We start from the raw sequence: 13,888 nt of genomic DNA on the forward strand, positions 1-13,888 counted from the left end.
CTTCATATGGCTGGCTTCTTCTCATCATTGATTTCCTAGATCAGCTGTCCCAGAAATGAATTTTTTTCCTAACTTCCTCAGGTATCACTATCCTCCTCCCAGCCAATCAGCTTCTTTCTTATTATCCTGGTTTATTTTCTTAATAATATGCAATGTGGAAATATTCCATCCTATTATGGATTTATTTATATATATTTACCTGGTGCCTCTGCATGTTTGAGATAGTGATTCATAATTAGAAATATATTTTTGATCTTCATCCTGTTTCTGGCACAGAGTTCTTAAAACCCTTGGAATTTCCTATGTCATAAGAGTGATAAAGGTATCTTGCTATTCAATCACAAACCTCTTTCAACCCATACCTGAGTTTATATTAATAAAGTGAATTTTTAAAAGCATCTAAGGCTGTGACTGGTTGCCAAGGGAACCAACCAGGTGATTAGAAGGTTGGAACTTTCAGAACTTACCCCCAACACCTCTGGGGAAGGAAGAGGGGCTGGGTAATGAATTCAGTTAATATCAGCCAATGATTTAATCAACAATGCCTAAAAAATGAAGTCTCCAGAAAGCCCCCAAAGGATAAGATTTGGAGGACTTCTAGATTGGTGAACAGGAACATAGTCACACGCTGGGAGGCTGGCCCACTCCAAACTCCATGGAGACAGATGCTTCTGTATGTGGGACCCTTCTGAACCTCACCATGTGCATCTCTTCATCTGGCTATTGGTGAGTATCCTTTACTAACCTTTGTAATAAGCTAGTAATCCAGTAAATAAAATATTCTCCTGAGTTCCATGAGACACTCAAGCAAATTAACTGAACCTGAGGATGCAGAATGGGAATTTCTGATTCATAGCTGGCAAGTCAGAAACACAGCTAACCACCTAAATATGTGATTGGTGTCTGAAGTGGTTTGGGCTGGGGGGCAGTCCTGTGGGACTAGACCCTTAACCTGTAGAACTGAGTTAAACTGTGGGGCACCCAGCCGTGTTGAAGACTTGCTTTATGTGTGGAAAACCCAGGTCTGGTTTCAGAAGTGAAGCTGTGTTATAGCAGAGTGTTGACAGTGCAGGAAACACACAAGACTGTATTTTCTTTAGTGCATACTCAGTGGCTCAGTTGTGTCTGATTCTTTCTCGACCTCCTGGACTGTAGCGCGCTAGGCTCCTCTGTCCATTTCCTTCTCCAGGAGGTCTTCCCAACCCAGGGATCAAAACGGAGTCTCCTGCGTCTCCCTCATTTGAAGGTGGATTCTTTACCACTGAGCCACCTGGGAAGCCCATGCATTTGCTTTAGCCCACTCCACTAGAAAATAGCTGGGAACAAGGACTTGTTCTGTCTTGTTTCCAACTGCTAACCTCATAAGGATGGAAATCTCGAGCAAGGAAGGAGACTTTCAGAGAAAAATGCCAGCTCCAAGGAAAGCATTCTTGAAAGATGGAGACCACAAAAATAATAAAAGACATCAACTGACTTCTTGGATCAAATTATCCTTGAAACAAAACCAACCTCCTGGATTTTTCATGTGAATCAATTTGATTAGGCTAGTTCCTGTTGGTTTCTATTCTTTGCAACCAGAACAGTGACTCATACACCAAAAAATGGAGTCTCCATATCAGATCAACCAGCCTCCAATTAGGGTTTAAAAGGAATGAACTGGCATAAAGCTGCAAGCCTGGCTGGCAGAATCCTGTGATTGCTGGGCCTCTGTGTAGCCCCAGGGACCCACATCCACACGTAGGAAGTGTGGGTGCTCAAGTGGAACAGCTTCCAGCTGGAGACTCCTCCACATTGGCAGATACCCTTCATGCCTATCTTCAGTCCTTTGCTCCATCCTCCTGATGAACAGAATCCAATTCTTAGGGGAGGCTAAAGCTAATTATGATCATTGTATTCCCCCATAATGCTTGATTCTTGTCAACAACCCCAAACCTGGATTTAACCTGGGGGTGGGGAGCAGAATGGATAAAAGAAGACCTACCCTCCCTTCCTCCACAGGGCAGGAAGAAATTGTCTTCTTCCCAAAACACTGGCCTCCTCCCAGGGCTAATCACTCTGACCTCCCTCTCTCTCTACCCTCAGTACCCCGTCTTTTTTTAGATTGTGAAGGTAAAGCAGGTGGTGGTTGATTTTAGAAAGGTTTTCTTTCACCGGTTTAGAAGCCACTGGTTACTTACTGGTAACTGCATTGCATACTTCAGGCTGTTTGTGGGCTGGATGCTGTTAATATGTACCTTCCATACCCCACCATGAGGGAGAATGAGGGCAGTGTGTGGGCCAGGTAGGTGAGTCTGCTGTGAGGCACCCCCTAAGAATATCTGCAGTGGAATAGCCTTAGAAAGTTGACACATACCAGAGCAGAGATAGAAAAAGTTAGTTGAAAGAATTAAGGCAATTAAGACTTGACTTTAACTTGATTGATTATACTGACTTGTTTAGAGAATTGAACTCTGGAAGGAGATGATCTGCCATGGACTTGTAAAAAGGAAAGCCATAGGTTCGAAGGCAAACAGAGTTGGATTAAGTATAGTCCACAGAAGAAGAGAGTTTAGGAGTAAATTTCAAGTATTCTAGTCTCATCAGCAAAGCAGGTCTTAAAGGGGCCTAGGTGAAGGCGATTGATGGTTTTTATGGCCTTGGCATATGTCCCCTCCTACTGGGAAGACCATTCTATTGAGAAATGGATACTTCATGTTATCTTAACCCAATAGCATGAAAGAGCTTTCTTTCTAACATCTTCCCAATTCCGTTTACCAATCAATCGTCTGAGGATGACTTGACTTCCTGTGTGTAATCTAGAGGGTGAGGCATGTGGACTTTGAAGGTTGTGGTCCCTTTTGTATTATAACTAATAGGCTGGCATTCTGATTTTATGCATTATCAACTTGGTTAATGTGGTACACTCCTCAGAGGACTTACTTCTAGCAAGCTGATAAAAGAGGTCTGCTGAGCTCATGAACCAAGCACCAAACCTGTACTATGGTAAGATACCCCAAGGGTAATAAGTGATGTCCTAGGAGAAGTTACCTACCTTTCCTTATTTGATATCTACCACTTCACTCTAACTTTGAGTACAATTATGTTTTTGTACATAGAATGGTGGAAGGAGTATGGGTTTTGCGAGTTTTTTGTTGCTGGGTTTTTTTTTTTTTTTTAGTATTTGTTTATTTGACTGTGTTGCATCTTAGTTACAGCACTCAGGATCTTTCACTGTGGTGCACAGACTCTCTAGTTGAGGTGCACGTGCTTAGTTATTCCGAGCCATGTGGGATATTAGTTCCCAAACCAAGGATTGAACCTGCATCCCCTGAATTGCAGGGCGGATTCTTAATCACTGGGCCACCAGGGAAGTCTCTAGACCTAGGTTTTAATCCCAGCTTGTTACTTTGTAATAAACTTGCAACAAACTACCTAACCACTCAGTGCCTCAATCTCCAAATTTGTAATTTCGGGGTTATTCAGTGGGGTTAAATGAAGGGAGAGTAGATGCTCAGTAAATTCTCTTAACAGATGTTGACAGGGGTGCTGCAGACTGCCCTCCAGATTACAGTGTGGGAAGGCAGTTCCATTGAATTTACTCCTTTTCTTCCCAATAACACAGAGAAAAAAATTTAACCCTGATCCATTAACACTCCTTTTACCTGAAAAATCTAGCTCAAGGGAGATCTCACTGTTATCATAATTTCCACTTATTTTTATCATTCTTGATTAAAGCTGCAGCTCCTGCATATAAAGCCGATGGATCCTTTTCCTGAAATTACTCTCCTCCCCACTCCTCTCCTTCCTGCCCTCTGGTCTGCAACCTAGATAACTTCTCAGTTCTTCAAAACTCAGCTTGGACACATGGGCCTTTTGTTTCCTATTTTGAGGCCAGTTCCTCCCTGTGCATCACTCTGCCTCCAGAGCTTCATATGTTATTTCCTTCTCATCCTCCAGGTGTCACTGTTTCAGAGAGCTCTTTCCTAACCACTTTGAGTGCTTTCCCATCCGACAGCCAGTGTCTGTCTCATTACTCTGCATTATTTTCTTCATAGTATTATCATTTACTGATGAGACTGCAACTTATTTTCTTACATAATGTTTAGTCTCCACAAACTAAACTTGACTGGGTTAGATATTGTGTCTGTCTTGTTTAGCACACAGAATCGCCTGAGCCTAGAACAGAACCTGGCACACAGTTGTGCTCAGTAAAGACTCCTGAATGTGATAAATGAATGAACATCACCTGCCCTGGAAAGCCTGCCTTAACCACCGGGATTGACTAGATATTTCTGTGGACCTCCATTGTCGTTTGGGCATGCTTTTTTTTTTTTTTTTTTGCCGTGCTGCACAGCATGCAGGATCTTAGTTCCCCAATCAGGGATCAAACCCACGTCCCCTACAGACTGCCAGGAAAGTCCTTGGGCATGCTTCTTTATGTAGCACTTGAACTGTAGAATTATAATTATTAATTATGCTATTTTAAAAATATTTTTCAGGATCCTCAAATGGTACTAACCCTTTCAGAGGTGAGAAGAGTAAGAAGTAAAACCCTGGAGGGGAGTAGTGTTGGAAACAGGAATGGCTTTTTCGGGTGGGAGTGCTAAATCAGTAGGGTTCTCAATCAAGTTCTCGTGAGGGGTGGTCAGATGGTTCTGGTGAGAGGGGAATCTCTGGCTGTAGCAGCAGAATTGCTGTTGTCAGTCTGTCAGACTGTGAGTCTCAGTCAGGTAGGGACTGGGCCCTAAGCCTCCCTCAGCTTCTTAAGTCATGTAGAAGGATTATCTCTACAGGTGCCTCATGCCATGCAGAGGAAAGAAGACAGCTGAAACTCTGGCTGGCTCTGTTGAGGAGTTTTGCTGCAAAAGGGGCTGAATGAGCCTAGTAGTGGGCTGCTGAGTGCATACTACTGGGTAGGGTATAAATGAAAGTGAGCTCTGGGATTTTGCAGCATGAGACAGTAACAAGGCCAAGTCCTATTCATCTAAGGGAGGCCAGTACAAGAACCCACAGCTAGGACTGAGCCCTCTTCTGATGTAGAACAACCTGGTGAGCCCTGGCAATTGCCATCTTGCCAAGCAAAAGGGCTTCAAGAGATAAAGCCCTGATAGGGAACTGACTTTTGAACTGACAAAATATTTAAGTGAAATAAAGCTGCTTAGAGCTGAAGAGACAGAGATACCTTTAACTGAAAAATCCAAAGATTCCTTCTATTCCATCCTCTCCTGACCTTTATCTAGTGAGACAGTGGCTGGAAACCCAGCCCTTTATTTTTCTCTCCTTCACTCTTTAGACTATAAACAGTTTAATAACAGAATCTGTCTTTCAATTGTATCTTTCTACTGTAGCTCATTGGGGGTCATAAATGGAGTTGCATATGTAGTTTTTCATTTTCTAGCAGCCGTGCAAAAAACTAAGAATAAACAGGTGAAGTTAATTTAATAACAATTTTTATTTAACACAATATAAGTAAAGTATCATTACAATAAGTAATCAATATAAAAATTATTAGTGAGAGAGTTCCTTTTTTGTACTAAGTTTTTAAAACTTGGTGTTTATTTCACACTTATAGTACAGCTCAGCTCACTTTGGACTAGCACTCTTCAAGTGCTCACAAGCTATGTATAGGTAGCACTTGCCTTATCGGACAGCATAGGTCTAGCGCAATTCGTGACACAGAGTAAAAAGTAAATGCTTGCTCAAGAGATGAATTTATAATACTAAATGTTATCATTACATTGTTGACTAAAATAAAAATTCAGAACCTAAAACTTGAGCATGCATGAGTCTGAGTTGCTTCAGTTGTGTCCAGCTCTTTGCGACCCAGTGGACAGTAGCTCTCCAGGCTCCTCTGTCCATGGGATTCTCCAGGCAAGAATACTGCAGTGGGTTGCCATGCCCTCCTCCAGGGAATCTTCCCGACTCAGGGATTGAACCCCCACCTCTTATGTCTCCTGGATTGGTAGGCAGGTTCTTTACTGCTAGCACTACTTGGGAACACCCTAAAAGTTGAGAGTTATATTTTATTTGGTAGGAATTTTTAGGACTTTAATCCTGGGAGGCAGCATCTTAAACCCTGAGAAAACTGCTCTGAGGCAACAATGGGGGAGCCAGGTTATACAGAAGTTTTGCAACAAAGACCAAGTAGTTAGAACATCCAAAGTTTACTGTTAAGAAAAACAGATATCCCAAGTTAAGGAAGCTAAGACTTTTTTGTGTATGGGAGGATGCAAGAGTCTGGACTCACTGAAATTATTCCTCTTGATATGCAAGCTCAGCAATCTCAGTATTCTGTATTTTTAAATTGTGAGTTTTCTCAGGGCTCACCATGGGGAGTGGCTGCAGTCACATGGCTACAGTTGGCAGGTATTCTTTCCTTCCTAAGTTCCCTCAGGGCTCACCAGCTCATGTATGGCAGTTGGCTACAATCAGTGATTACTGTGATATCCTTTGTTTACTGATATGGCAGGCAATATTTCTTTTCTTGCTTCTTAAAGTTTGTTCCTTTCAAAGTAGGGAGGGCAGAACAATAAAGTATACTTTCCCTTTGATATATATCATCTACAGTGATTTACCGACACTACTTGGCATTAAATTTAGAAACAATATAATTAAATATATATTAACAAGCTTAAAAATGCACATTCAAGTATGACGTGCTTATGTCAAATTGTAGCTCAAAAATCCTTATACTTGCAACCAAAATAAATGTATGTATATTTTGTCCTCAGTTGCACGGATAGCTAATGTATATGTAGCCTGGTATAATCTACCATTATATTTCACAGAATCACAGAGACTTGTGTTTTAAAATTCAATTGACAAGTTCTATATTTAATTATTAACCTGTTTCATTGTCTATTGCTTGACTTCCCAGTAATCAACAACCATGCTCACTTTGCTTAATTGGAGATTAATTCAATCAAAAAGGCAGTCTGGGCTTTGTGGGAATTTCTTGTTGTGCAAAATAATCTTCAAGACTATCTAGCTAATTATTTCCTATTGTGTACTCCTGGAGTTGGAAATATTTGCTCTACTGCTAAAAGTGTTTTTCTAAGGACAAAGCTGTCTTCTTTCTCGTGTCTGTCCTTACTGTCTTTCAGTGAATTTTAGCATGTACAAAATGTTTAAATCCCATCCTCAAATTGTTATTGGTCACAATCAAGTGGTGTCTCTATCACCTAGTTACTTTATGAAGGTATCAGTGACATTGGTTCTGGAACAGAACCAATGTCATGAGCAACATTATGGAGTATAACCATTATTGAGTGGTCCTCTCCCCCAAGTAACTTATGCTGCCACCACTCCACAGTGGTTCCGTTGCCACCCTCCTGCTGAGAATGTCTCTTACTAGGTTATTATCTATAGTGGATAAGAAATTTCACATAACAGTAGTTGTGTGATATATAGAATCATCAGGGACCCCTTATCAACAGCATTCCTGTGTCATAATGAAACTGAAGGGGAGACACAACTCAGAAACTCTCATGGTTTCCCAGGAAAGTACTATAGTTTCTCTCTCTGAGGAGATGAGGCAGAGTCTTACTTAAGGCCATAATTATCCTCCTTTGGGTTCTCCCAGTGTTTCAGTGTTTTCCTCCAGCTTGAATTGCTCCTCTCTCTTTCCTGGGGGAACTAGATGGTGCTTATCCTGTGGGTTTGCTATACTGAGAATTATGAGACCCCTTCCTTTTCAACAACCTTTTATTCGGCACCTACCACATATCAAGCTCAGCAGATACAGTGGAGAATGGGCCAGGTGGAGCCACTTTCCTCAGAGTATATGATATGGGCTAGGAAAAATCCAAGAATTAGGACAAACTCCCTGCTTAGGCAAGGCCCCTTACCCTCCTCACTGGTGTCTAATCCCAAACCAACATGCTTTTAAGTTTAGTTCGTTTGTATAGAGGTTACAATATTATTTACAAATCTGGTATTTAGAATAAGTTTACAAATTCTTGGTGATGTATTATGCTCCAGCTTGTATGTGGGCTGCTCTAGGAAACTAGGAAACGTTAAGATTGAATTTAAATCAAGTATTTTAGAAATCTTATAGGTGACGCCTAGCTCTGGTTGCTAGGCAACCTGACGGACTCTCCAGCAGGGACCAACTTGCCTCCCACACTAGACCACCTCTCCCCAGTGGTGGGACGCGGAGGCCTCATTGGTTCTCATCTCCTCTCGCTGAGCTTCAATTGGCCGGAGAACCTCTCACTCCGCTCCCGTTGGCTCTCGCCGTGTCTCGCCGCTCTGTCATTGGTAGGCCGGCTCTCGGGCCACCACACGTCACTCTCTCACCCCATTTTCTCTGCCCTCCGGCTTTGTCCCCGCCCCTTCCCCCGCCCTTCCAGCCACGAGGGAAAACCCCCAGCTAGCGCTTCCTCTAGTTTCCTTCGGATTGGTTGAAGCCCGACTAGGGGGCGGGCACTCCGGGGTTCCTCTGCCGGCCACGATTGGCTGCTGGGGCCACTGTCCCGCCTCTCACGGACTCCCGGCCTTGCCGGAGTCTGGTCTGTCCGCGGCTATAAAGCTAGTGGCGGAGGGAAGGCGGCTCGCACTACCCCTTCGTTGGTCGTTCACTTTCTACGGCCACCGCCCGGTCATATTTGGGTGAGTGTCCCGAGTGGAGGAGGCAACCCGGGCTGCTGAGGCCTCGCGGGCAGGGTGAGGGCACGGCGATTTAGTGTCCTTGACTAGGCCCGAAGGAGCTCCGGCTCCGTCCGGGTCAGGGCTAAGGTTTGGACCTGGACTTGGAGGATAGGGCGTCGGGAGCGGGGGCCGTGCATGGGCTTCCCCCGCTGGGGACCTGGGGCCGACCGCGGTGGGTCCTGGAGGATGGGAGCATTAATGTGGGCAGGCGAGTCGCAGAGGGGAGAAGGAGAAGAGGGTATTGAGGGGTAGGCTTCTGATGACATAGGAGCTGGAGGTGCCAGGGGAGTGGCTGTGACCACCTTAAGGGGATGGGGGTGGGTACATGAGGGGGATGAGAAAGGAGCTGGCTTGCTAGGGTGTTCCTGGAGCCTTGGCTTCAGGGTGGACGCCCAAGGATGCGGAGGATCACACTTGGAGCCTTGCAGGTTGGCAGGGGGTGTGTCGTCTTGCCACTTAAAGAGAGTGACTGGGAGGAAGGGAGGTGGGCAGCGTTGCTCTTCTTCCCTAGCTTAGGTGAGAGAAAGCATCACAACCGCGGTTTAACCTGGCTGAGTACTTCAGACTCTAGACTGCTTCGGTCTGTGCTTGCTTCCAATATCACAGGTTCCTGCCTCCCACCTTCCTGCCTCCATATTTTTTAAGCCCATATATATATGTCTCCTCCGTGTTCTAGAAAGTCCGTATCTCCTCCTGCTAATATTAATAGCTTCAGAACCAGCCTGACATGTTGTGATGATGTAATGGGCAGGCACGCATAGGGCTTCACACACAGTAGGCTTTGGGTTGAACCAAGGGCTTTTCAAAACTCGATATATGGAGTCTTTGAAAAACGTGTGAACTGCCTTGACCAGTGGTAGAGAAGGCATTATGCTGACCCACCCTGGAGGAGAGTTTTGGACAACAGGTAATGTGAGGCTGTCCCTGTTGGTTACACTTGCCCGGCGGCCTTGGTTTAGGGCATCACAGGCTTCTTCGTTCACCTCTGCATCAACTCTTCCCTCAGACTGATGCTCTTGCCAACCTGATGCACCTGAGGTGTTCTAGCCGCTGCTGAGTAACATTTGCTCTATTTCAGGGATGAATTATGAAAAACAATGACAAATGAGAAGATTAAGACATAGGAAGGGCTAGTAAGCAGATTTTTCCTTCTGAGGTGGAGTTTAGACTTCTTTGCACAGATTTCTGTTAGAAGGCTAACTGAAAGTCCTTATCCTGTATCTGGGCCAAATGGTTCTTTGCAGCTTGAGATATCCAAGCAGTTTGTGGTTTTTATTTTTAAAATTTGAGTTATTTTTTTGTGCGGATGAGGAGGGCAGGGATAGCAGATCTTATGGAAAAGGAGAAAGACTTTATTTTCTGGGTGTCTAAACTTTGCAGGTCTCTCTCCTAAGTTTGTAAATTTGCACGTAAATCAGTTCCAGTGTAGTTCAGTTCAGTTCTAGTTTAGTAAGTAACCCCAGTTCTCGGAAGGTGTTTCAGATGGGGTGAGTTATACAGGTATTATGTTTGGGGCCATAGAAGTCCACGTCATTTGTTGAACTAATCCTGGGCCTTTGTTTTTTCAATTTTTTTTTTTTTTTTATATTTCTCCAGAGTGCTTTTATATCTTGTTTCTCTTAACTGAGGGATTGATTTTGAGATTTACTTTTTTTTTTTTGATTGACGTTTTAGATAGCTATTCTCACGGGAAATGCAAAACCCTGATATTGGTGTAATATGTGCTTCCTGGGGACCCTAGCATTATTTAAAACAGCAATCCAGTAGAACTGAATGCAGGAGATGCATTGGGGCTGTGGATGGAGGAGTTTAATGGGCTACATATGAGAATCTTTAGTTTGATTTGAAAAAGAAAATAGTCCTAATTTTATGTTGGGTTTATTAAAAAACCAAGCATCATAGGATGTGATATTATGTTTCTCAAGACAGTTGTATAGATTAAAAACATATTACCCAATCTAATGGGAAGGCGATAGGACTCAGTTCTTAGTAATGTAGTCATCCTAATGCTTGGCTTGTGATAGTGCCCGCTTGCTGCTTGTTAACCGAGTGTAGTGAGAGCAGTAGAGGAGCTAGTCTTTCAGAGCTTACAGGCTTCATCTTTGGAAGGCATGGACCTGGAGGGGTGTGCATTTGGGAATGACATAAGGCCAACAAGCGTTCTCTTCTGATTCCATATGAATTCCTTACATTTTTCAAGGAATAATTGAAACCTACCATTTGCTTTGAAGAGCAGCAGAAAAAAACCTTTTTTTTTGTTCTTTTTTTTTTAAGCTTCTGGACACCATTTGGGGCTGCAGCTCATCTTAAAAGGATAGTGAAAAGAATTCACTGATGAGGGTTCCTGCTGTAACTACTTGAATTTAAAAGATTTTTCCTCTAGTTATTATAACTCCAAATTCAGTCACTCAAAAATGCAATTGTGTGCCCTTTACTCCAGCGTCTCAAAGGGATTTTAAAAGAATCAAATTATAGCCCTTCTCCCAACAGGAGTCTAAGTATTCCAAATGCTTAAGAAAACTGCCGGAAACTAGCTTTCCACTGACAGTAGACTTTGAAGGCTTCAGTGTCATTGTGAATGCAGGGCCTGATTAGAAAGCTAGAGGAAACCTTCCTGGAAGAGGGAGCCTAGAACAGGACCTTGAAATATGAGTAGAGTAACTGATAGGCAGACCAGTACCTCTGGGGGGAGGCAGGGTGTCTGTATTTTTTTCTTAGGGAACTAGACCAGAGTTGTACAGATGTGAGCGAGGCTTTCCTAACAGTAGTTTTGCTTGCTGGCCCTCCTAAGGAGGAAAGGTTGCCAGCTCATTCTCAGTTAAGAAGGATTCCTGGATATCTTTCCTATAATGGTGAAAAGCATCAGCAGGTAACTGCGTGTGGTTTATTGTGTACCAGGATATGTACTGGGTGAACTTCTCTGACCACCTCTTTGAATATGTGCTAACAAGGGAGCCAGAGGAGGAACTCAGAACACTGAATAAACCCCAGGAGAAAGTTGGTTAGCCCTAGGCAGTCTCATCATTCTCCAGGTGTGTGTGTGTTAGTCACTCAAGTCGTGTCCAACTTTTTGTGAACCCATAGAATCCAGGCCTCCAGGCCCTCTTTCCATGGGATTACCCAGGCAAGAATACTGGAGTGGGTTGCTGGTTCCTTCTCCACCTTCAGGTTTAATCTCTGCCAAACTCAAAATGCCTATGATTTATTAACTGCCTCCTGAGCCATACCGCTTGCCTCTATCGCTTGCTCTGAAGAGACCTGTTAGAAATAAGCTGATAACCTGCTTGAGCCTTTGGCACTGCTGTTTTTGTCCAGGTAGAGAAGCCTCCTAGCAGCTGCAGAGGAGAATGGAAAGCTGCAGGGTTGGGGGAGGTCCCTTTTGGATTGATTCTTTCCCAAAGCCGTATTTGTGGCCTCCATTTCCTGTCTACTCCAGGCCTCTGTTTCTCCTGAGAACTTGAGTAGCTGGGCAGTCCTGTGCGGTTCTTTTATCTTCTGTGTCTTTCCTCGCTTTCTCTTGTGCACTGAGTTCACTCCCTCCCTTGTCCCTGCTGCTTGCTCTATGCCTTCCCACCTAAGCTCCCTCCCTGATGAAAATAATCAAAATTGAAAGAAGAAATATTGGCAGTTCAGGAGAAATTCCCTTGATTAAAATAGTGTCAAATGCATATACATATGTGGTTTCAAGAAGAAATATTAAGTTATTTAAATAGTTTCAACATTTTTCAGAGAAGAGGGATCATGCTCCCCCCCACTAGTCTCCATGGAAAGCTTAATTTGCAGATTACAAAAGCATAATTTAAGGTAATCAAGAACAAAAAATTAGTTCTTTTCTCATTGTATATATTATTCTGTCATCAGGTTTTTGGAATACAGTAGTCTTATCTTTCACTTTTCACTTTCATGCACTGGAGAAGGAAATGGCAACCCACTCCAGTGTTCTTGCCTGGAGAATCCCGGGGACGGGGGAGCCTGGTGGGCTGCCGTCTCTGGGGTCGCACAGAGCCGGACACGACTAAAGCGACTTAGCAGCAGCAGCAGCAGTCTTATCTTTTCTGATAAAACTCAGAATCTATTTAAGGTGGGGGGAGATTAATGAAGTAAAAGGAACTAAGTCTATAAGCTCTTAAATGATCTAATTATGTGAAAGCAGTAAAGCTTTACTGAATAGCATCTGAGAGTACTCTCCAGTTAATCAGGCAAGGGCAGATGCTGTATTTGCCAACAATTAAATAGAGTGCAAAGGTAATTGTGTTTGCGTCCAACAGGAACTGTTCCGAGTAACAACCCTTCAAAGTAAATGGACAGAGGAAAATGCTCCAAGGTCACTTTCCATTTTGTTTCCACATAATTTAAATGATGATAAAGCTTAATGATCCTTGGTCTTGATATCAAATATCTACCTTTTTAACCCAAGCTCTAAGAGGAAAATCACTTGCTAAAAGGTTGGGGTAGGTGAAAGTGACATGTTGAAAACCAGGAACATAAGATTAAATAAATGAAGGTAATTAGCTCTTGCTAGAAAGATTTGTTTTTGTTTGAAAAATACTAAGAACTAAGATAATAATCAGTGTATTGGTGCTTTATATTTTTTACATATTTTATCTTCTCAAGCATCCTTTACAATGAACCTGGAGGGCAGGTATTAGCTCCATTTTACAGATGAGGAAATTGAAGCTCAGAAAGGCACAGACTGTCATTAAAGTCACAAGCTCCTAAGTGCAGAGCAAGCTCTTGAATGTGTAAGTCTCTTTACTCCAGGAGATATCAACTCATTACCAGGACTGAAACTACCACTGTAAGAGCTAATAAAATAAGGAGAAAAAAGTTTTATAATCTTTCGGTTCAGTTCAGTTCAGTCGCTCATTCGTGTCCAACTCTTTGCGACCCCATGAATTGCAGCACACCAGGCCTCCCTGTCCATCACCAACTCCCAGAGTTCACCCAAACTCACGTCCATCGAGTCGGTGATGCCATCCAGCCATCTCATCCTCTGTCGTCCCCTTCTCCTTCTGCCTGCAATCCCTCCCAGCATCAGGGTCTTTTCCAATGAGTCAACTCTTGGCGTGAGGTGGCCAAAGGACTGGAGTTTCAGCTTTAGCATCATTCCTTCCAAAGAAATCCCAGGGCTGATCTCCTTCAGAATGGACTGGTTGGATCTCCTTGCAGTCCAAGGGACTCTCAAGAGTCTTCTCCAACACCACAGTTCAGAAGCATCAATTCTTCAGCACTCAGCTTTCTTCACAGTCCAACTCTCACA

General features: G+C 43.3%; 1 protein-coding gene across 2 annotated transcripts in view; it reads left to right on the forward strand.

The window, feature by feature from the left end:
- Positions 1-8,442: 8,442 nt before the first annotated feature.
- Positions 8,443-13,888, forward strand: part of HMGCS1 (3-hydroxy-3-methylglutaryl-CoA synthase 1 (soluble)) — a 24,222-nt gene continuing 18,776 nt past the window's right edge. Inside the window, exon 1 of one of the 2 annotated variants that reach the window (XM_010832800.1) lies at positions 8,443-8,589. The gene's annotated coding sequence lies outside the window, so the exon portion shown is untranslated. The remainder of the gene's footprint in view (positions 8,590-13,888) is intronic. The other variant, XM_010832801.1, reaches the window with a different exon arrangement.

The sequence above is a fragment of the Bison bison genome, unplaced genomic scaffold, assembly GCF_000754665.1.
Source record: "Bison bison bison isolate TAMUID 2011002044 unplaced genomic scaffold, Bison_UMD1.0 scf7180017862275, whole genome shotgun sequence".
In the NCBI taxonomy this organism is placed as follows: Eukaryota; Metazoa; Chordata; class Mammalia; order Artiodactyla; family Bovidae; genus Bison; species Bison bison.